This window comes from Felis catus, chromosome A3 (assembly GCF_018350175.1).
Source record: "Felis catus isolate Fca126 chromosome A3, F.catus_Fca126_mat1.0, whole genome shotgun sequence".
Classification (NCBI taxonomy): Eukaryota; Metazoa; Chordata; class Mammalia; order Carnivora; family Felidae; genus Felis; species Felis catus.
This window is the reverse complement of record NC_058370.1, coordinates 100,217,820-100,226,274: the sequence shown is the minus strand read 5'-3', so window position 1 is coordinate 100,226,274 and position 8,455 is coordinate 100,217,820.

Sequence of the window (8,455 nt, the reverse complement as noted above, 5' to 3'; positions counted from 1 at the left end):
TCCCTCACCTGGTCCATAGGGAGAGACAACAGCCCGTGCGAAGGAAGTGAGTCCCAGACAGGGATCTAGGCCCAGTGCCCCGGGTCTGACCTCTCACCTGTGCCATGAAGGTCACTGGCCTCATCTGCAATGAAAATACAGGCTGTGCAGGTCACATCCACTATCAGATAGAAAATAAGTCATTGTTTAGTGTAAGTGTGTCCCAAAGATTGCATGGAATACACTCACACTGAAATGTGTTTGCTGTTTACCTGACACTCACATTAAACTGGGCATCCCACCTTTTGTCTGGCAACCTTCCCCCACCTCCTTCGCGGCTCAGAGGAGGAAACTGGGTGCGGAGAACAGGGGCCCTGACCTCAGCCACATGGCCGGCTGGGGTCCTGCTTGGACTAGAACCTTCCCCCACCTCCAGCTGCTGAGACGGCAGAGGCACGCAGCCAGGACCAGCTGTCAAGGCCCCCTCAGCACCTCCCAGCCCCCCGTCCCCCTTCAGTATCTGCTGGGACCACTCCACGCCTTCCACCTGCCCGGGAATCCCATCATGGGCTAGTGCCGAGCCTCAGCCTGGCCTTTTTCTCTGAAATACTCTACTTCCTGAGCCCATTCAGAGCCCTGCTCTCCGCTCAGCTTCTGCCTAGAAGGAAGGAGGGTGGAGTCCAGGCAAGCAGGCCTCCGACAAGCTGGGGGCACCGTGAGCGACATACTCCACCTCCTGGAGCCTCAGTTCCCTTACCTGTGAAATGGGTGTAGTGTCACCTGTTCTCAGGGCCCCAGTGACGTGTGTGTGTGGGTGAGGAAGCTTTACAGCCTGCGATGTGCCAGGTAGGCTGGGTCAGCATTCCCCAGTGTGACTTCTGTGAGGCCTCCTCCCATGGGAGGTGAGCAGGTGCTGTCGAGGGGAGTAGAGGGGTTCCTGCTCTCAAGAGTAAATGCCAGTCTAGGAAGGTGCAACAGGCTCCCTCTAAGGGAACTTCTCAGCACTTCAGCATGGTAGTATGTGTCACCCTCTTATTAGAATCAGAAATAAAAGAAGGGACATTTTGACTGACCTTACAGAGAGGATAATGTTTATACTATGAACAATTGTATGTTACTCTATAGGACACCTTATACTAAAATGGACACATTTCTATAAACTACTGAAACAAACTGAAAAGAATGGAAAGTGTGAATAGTCCTATAATAAATTAGTAAAGAGGTTGAACTCATAGTTCAAAAACTACCCACAAAGGAAATCCCTGGCCAGATATCTTCACAAATGAATTCTAACATTAGAAGAAGAATTAATATTCCCCCATTGAAAATTTTCCAAAAAATAAAATATGAACGCTGGATGCCAAACCAGAAAAAGAAAATGAAGAAAAACACCCGGCAGAACAATATTGCCTATGAATAAGGATGCATTAATCCTCTACAGAATTTTAGCAAACTGAATCCAGTAAGACATAAAAAATCTGTACTATGACCAACAAATTAGACTTTATCTGGGATACAAGGGGATTTAACATCAATTCCTATAATTCACCATATCAATACAAAAACAAACAAACAACAACACCCCCGGGGCACCTGGGTGGCTCAGTTGGTTTAGCACCAACTTCGGCTCAGGTCATGATCTCACGGTTCATGGGTTCAATCCCCATGTTGGACTCTGCACTGAGAGCTCAGAGACGGGAGCCTGCTTCAGATTCTGTGTCTCCCTCTCTCTCTCTCTGCCCCTCCCCTGCTTATGCACACATTCTCTCTCTCTCTCTCTCTCTCTCTCTCCCTCTCTCTCTCAGAATAAATAAATAAAACATTTTAAAAAATACAACAAACAAGAAACACCATATGATCCTTTCAATGAATACAGAAACATCACTTGACAAAATTCAATATCCCTTCACATGAAAACACACTAGTGGAATAGATGAGATTTTCTGCAACATGGTACATGACATCTATAAAATTCCCCCAGCTGACATCATACATCATGATGAAAGCCTAAATACTTTCCCCCAAAGACCAGGAAGAAAACAAGGATGTCTGCTCTTGGAACATCTATTCAATATTGCACTGACGATGTTTCCCAGGAAAATTAAGTTAGAAAATATGAAAAAAAAATCCATCCAGATTAGAAAGGACGATTTACAGCTATTTCTATTAGCAGACAATATCATCCCGTACTTAGAAAATACTAAGGAATTCAACAAGAATGACAAAGAATCAAAACAGAATGTTAGATGCCACAGATCTCCATTTTCTTTCTTTTTTTTTTTTAATTGTTTTTTTCAACGTTTATTTATTTTTGGGACAGAGAGAGACAGAGCATGAACGGGGGAGGGGCAGAGAGAGAGAGGGAGACACAGAATCGGAAACAGGCTCCAGGCTCTGAGCCATCAGCCCAGAGCCCGACGCGGGGCTCGAACTCACGGACCGCGAGATCGTGACCTGAGCTGAAGTCGGACACTTAACCGACTGCGCCACTCAGTTGAAAATGGGAGCGCCCCATTTTCAAAGTGATTCAGACTGTTCCAACACTAGATTTTGCTGGATTAAAATTAATCTGTGGTAGGAACTAGGCCTCTAACTGTATTTTATGTGAGTAAAGATGATCAATCTTAGTTGGAGACTGTTTTTGTGTAATTATTGTAAAATCTCTGTAAAAGCATGCTAACAGGCTTCACTTAAAAAGCATCATAACTTTGGGGACCCTGGGTGGCTCAGCTGGTTTAGCATCTGACTCTTAGTTTCGGCTCAGGTCACAATCTCACCGTTGGTGGGATTGAGCCCCATGTCCAGCTCTGTGCTGACAGCTAAGAACCTGCTTGGGATTCTCTCTCTTTCTCTCTGCCCCTCCTCTGCATGTGCTCACTTGCTCTCTCTCACTCTCTCTCTCTCAAAATAAATACATAAAAATATCTTTAAAACTCTTTAAAAATCTTAAAAAAAAAAAAAAAAGCATCATAGGGGCACCTGGGTGCCTCAGTTGGTTAAGCATCTGACTTTGGCCCAGGTGATGATCTCACAGTTTGTGAGTTCGAGCCCCACACTGGGCTCTGTACTGACAGCTCAGAGCCTGTAGCCTGCTTCTGATTATGTGTCTCCCTCTCTCTCTGCCCCTCACTCACTCATGCTCCGTCTCTCTCTCTCAAAAATAAATAAACATTTTAAAAAAGTATAACCTTTCTACTCATATGGAAACCTAATGTGTGGACCACTTTTGAGAAAATGCTGTCCTGCTAACCATCTTCTGCAAGACCATGTGAAGAAAGTGCTCATAAAAGGAGTTTAAGGGGCACCTGGATAGCTCAGTCGGTTAGGCATCTGACTTCAGCTCAGGTCATGATCTCACCGCGCATGAGTTCAAGCCCCATGTCGGGCTCTGTGTTGACAGCTCAGAGCCTGGAACCTGCTTCAGATTCTGTGTCTCCCTTTCTCTCTGTCTGCCCTCTGCTCACACTCTGTCTCTCTCTCTTTCAAAAATAAATAAATGTTAAAAAAAATTTTTTTTAAAAAGAAATTTAAGCATTTTCAAAAAATGGTGCTGGGAAAACTGAATAGACCCATGGAGAAGAATGAAGGTAGAATCTTACTTTCCACCGTATACAAAAGTCATGAGAAATGAATTAAAGATCTACGTTGAAGCCCACAAGTTAAAAACCCCTAAAAGAAAACATAAAAGATGCATGTCTTTGGATTTGGCAATGATTTCTTAGATATGACACCAAGAAATGCAACAAGGGCAAAATAAATAGTGTTTTGTCAACTTAAGTATTTTATGCATCAAATGGCACAATTGACTAGGTGCAAAGGCGGTTTATGGAATGGGAGAAAATATTTGCAAATCATTCTCAAATAATGGGCTAATAGCCAGAATATACAAAAAACTGTTAAAACTCAACAACAAACATCAAATCATTCAATTTAAAAGTGTGAAAACGACTTTGAGTAGACACCCTCCCCGCAAGACACACCAATGGCTAATAAACATACAAAAAATGCTCAACATCAATAATCCTTAAGGAAATGCAAGTTGACACCACAATGAGATAGCTGTTCAAATTGCTGTTATCAAAAAATAGAAAATTACAAATGTTGGTGAAGATGTGGAGAAAGCATGCACTGTTGTAAAATTGTAAAACCGCTGTGCAAAGCAATAGGGTGGTTCCTCAAAAAATTAAAAGTAACACTACCATATGAGTCAGAAATCCCACGTGTGGTATTTAATGAAAGAATTGAAAGCAGGATCAGGAAGAGATCTGTGCATTCCCGTGTTCATAGCAGCACTATTCACAATACCCAAGAGGTGAGAGGAACCAGGTGTCCATGGACAGGTGAACGGATAGACAAAATGTGATACACACACACACATACACACACACACACACACACACACACACACACACCCATAAATTATTCAACCTTAAAAAGAAAAAATCATGTCAAACGCCATAACATGGATGAACATTGAGGACACTAGGATAAGTGAAAAGGCCAGTCACAAAAAGACAAATACTACATGATTCCATTTATACAAGGTGTCGAGAGTCGTCAAATTCATAGAATAAAAGTAGAATGGTGGTTTCCAGGCTAGGACAGAGGGAGGGAAAAGGAGAGTTGTGGCTTAATAGTAAGTATGGACTTTCAATGTTGTGATATGAAAAAGTCCCAGATGTCTGCGTCACAAGAGTGTGAATATACACAACACTGCTGCGTGTACATTTAAAAATTGAGAAGATGGTAAATTCTGTTATGAGTTTCTTACAGCAATGAAAAATAGCGTTCCTGATAGAAGGAGGTGGTTCACGTTGCACACAAGCGCTTCGCCTTGAGATAACCACCAACCTCCCTGTGCATTAGAACTTCCTTCGGCATCCTCCCCACCTCATCACACAGGAGGCCATAGGACAGGCTCTCAGGCAATGCCAGTTAATAAAATGAATAATTGTTGCTGCTTCTACAAACAGAGGGGAGTTAGGGTGCTAGGTAAATTTAATGTGGTATTACTAGTCATTTGTAGATTGGCAGGTGCTTGAGGTAAGGGTCTTTATGTCATTTGTTTCCTATTCTGACACCAGGGTGTGACACACAGTAGGGACTTGTCCCGAGCTCTGAGAGAAGCCCCTGGAAGGTGAGGAGATGTGGTTGTGGTTTGGAAAGAGCCTGGGGCTGCCCTGTCCAGAAGGGATGGGGGAGCCAAGGCAGAAGGAAGTCTGAAGACCACCCAGAGACAGATGCAGAGCCTGGCCAGGGCGAAGGGGTCTGCACCAGGATGGGGCAATTCCAACTTCCCAGGAGGGAGTCATTTGCTCCAGTCTGGGTCAGGGGTCGACGTGGCCTGGAGGGAGGGATGTCACATGACACAGGCTTGCTGTCCTGGGCTGTTGGGTGGGTGACAGGGGAATGGTAGAGAACTGAGAAGGGCCTGGGGGTGAGCAGGTATCCCCAGTGGAATCTGGATTATGAAGCCAGTACACTCACACTCCCTCCTGACAGGCTACAGGAGCTGGCTTGGCCTCTGTCCTTTAGTAGTTTTTATCTGTAAGGGTGAGGCCACCTTCCCAAAGCTCCCACCTTTGGAAGTCTGTGCTGACGCTCCATGTGCCCTGGACCCCTCCGCTCCCACCTCAAGACATTCCCTGCCTGTTCCCTCGGTTCTGTCCTGCACCATGGGCCTCTCCCCTCTCCCAGGGCCATTCTCATCCCCATGTAAACACCTTAATCGCAGACCCCACCTCTAATTTCGCATGGCCTCCAGCTCTGCCCACTTCTCTCCAACTCTTGACATGAACCCCGTCATAAACCTGTCCATGCCTGCTGACGTCACATCCTTCACTCCCCCTCCACATGGGCGTGATCTCCTCCTAGCACTGAAACACTCTAAGGTCAGCACCGCCCAAAGCCCCCAAAAGCCAGTGGCCAGCCCTCCATCTTCTACTGTCTTGACTCCCATCAGCACTGGACGTGGTCAGCCATTCCTCGTTCCTGGGCTGTTCTGTTCTCTTGGCTCCTTGGCCCCTTGTCTGGTGTTCCTCCTATCTTGCTGGCTCCTCCCTCCCGATCTCCTTGAGGGCTCCTCCTCCCCCCACCCCCCCACAACCAGGCCTCCACGTGTTGACTACTCCTTCTGTCCTCAGACAGGAATGTTATCCTTCTGCACCTTCTCCCTGTCCATCACATCCAGTTCAAAGACTTCAAATGTGGCCTTGGCCCAGACACCCTCCCCTCTTGACACCTCCACCTGCATATGGAATAGACAGGCTTCTTCGGGTCAAAGCAGAGCTCTTCCTTATCCTCTCCAGATCCACCTGTCCAAATGTCTTTCCCAACAGCAAATGTCTCCGCCATCCACCCGTTTGCTAAGATCAAATTCCTACAAGTCGTTTCTTTTCTTTTAAAATCGTGTCCAATGTAGAGAAAAGCTGAAACTCTACAACAGAGAGCTCCTTTTCATCTTAACCAGATTCCCCCACTGGTAACGTTTCACTACACGTATGCAGTGTGTGTCTCATCATAGTCTGCCTGTACGTACATATTACCATTTCTTCTAAACCATTTGCAGCAGATTGCCTTCATGATGCCCCCATGACCCCCTTAATTCTTCAGGGTGCATTGCCTTACAAGAAGGACACCGTCCTACAGAAGCTGGCACGACCATCAACACCAGGACACTAACATTGGCACAACAGTATTATCTCAGACTGCAAGGAATCTCATAGATTACCCCAATCATGTCCTTTGCAGGTCTAGGTGCACAGCGGGGTCATCTGTTTACAATTACCTCAAGTATCTGCTTAGTCTCCTTTGATCTGGCACACTTTCTCCATCTTTCCTTCTCTTTCATGACCTTGACATTTTTGTAGAGTACAGGCCCGCTACTTGGAGGAAGTCAGTTTGGGTTTGTCTGAAGTTTCCTTAGGATTTGTGCATTTTGGGCAGGAGGAACAGAAAGTGTTTATCACCTGTCTGCTAGGATTCTCCATGGCTTAGTTAATTAATCATGCAAATTAGTAATTAATACCAACAGAAGTATTTGTGGAAACATAGACTGCAATTACGTCTACATTTATCATTTGGCATTCTGCAGTAATGTAACACTTTCCCTTTCCCCTCATTTATTAATCTATTGTTTCTACCTGAATTCATGGACTCTAGTTTACACAAGGGGTGAATCTACTGTTGTTTTAATTCATTTGAATAATCCAATGGCCCCAGATCTCACCATTGAGAGTTTCTTCCAATAGCTTTTTTTATTGTAACCTGATGGATACACTATTTCTCTTTGTGATGGCCAACGTCCATTTCCCTCTCCCAATAACTGTATCTTCCCAGATTTTCGTGTCCATTCTCATCCAAGTGATTGGGTGTGAAAAACCCTGACTCAGCCCCTGGGGGTGGCCTGACTTGGCTCATTCTAAGCTGTGTAGCTCATGCTCTTGGAACAGAGTGATGGGTTGCAAATGAGCACCTGACCCATTCATGCCAATGAGAACAGAGATGTTCTTATGGGGCTTCTGGAAAAGAAGCTTGCATTGTCTTCCAATGAAGGTACTGCAGAGAAGCTGCCAATGAACTCTCCCTTTTGATGACATACTGTAAAATGGCTGTTGCCCAGAAGAAAGGTAGCCTGAGATCAATCTCACTATACACTCACTATACACTATAGTGTATACACTATACACTATACTATATACACAGGTGTGAAGACATGAGAGAATTGCAGAGAAAGAGGACTGGAGCTATTGTGGCACCACTCATTTCTGGATCATTCTGTGCCTGACACTGTCTATGGACTGCTTAATAATTTGAACGAATAAACTACCTTTTTTATTTAAACCAGAAAGAGCTTAGGGGTGCCTGGATGTCTCAATCGGTTGAGCATCTGACTTCAGCTCAGGTCATGATCTCACAGTTCGTGAGTTCAAGCCCTGCATCAGACTCAGTGCTGACAGCTCAGAGCCTAGGAGCCTGCTTCAGATTCTCTGTCTCCCTCTCTCTCTGCCCCTCCCCCAATCACACTTGGTCTCTCTCTCTCTTTCTCTCTCAAAAATAAGTAAACACTAAAAAACAAAAAACAAAAAACAAAAACAGAAACGGCTTGTATGTCTGTCATGAGTTCAAGCCCCGCATCAGTCTCTGTGCTGACAGTGAGGAGTCTGCTTGCGATTCTATCTCTCTCCCTCTCTCTGTTCCATCACTCCACATGCATGCTTGCTCTCTCTCTTGGAATAAACAAATAAATTTTAAAAAAATGAACTTTCATTGCTTGCAATCAAAAAAATCCTAGATAATACACTTCCCCCAAAAACAGCAAAAGAAGGCTCCCTGCAGAGAAGCAAAGAGTGGGTTTCTGTTCCTTATGACCAAGAACACTCTTACCTACAACCCTGCTACTCTTCCTCACGGTCTGAGAGCTTCTGGGGGAACATCCACTGTGTCCCAGGCTCTCAGAGGAGTGTGTGTCTATCTA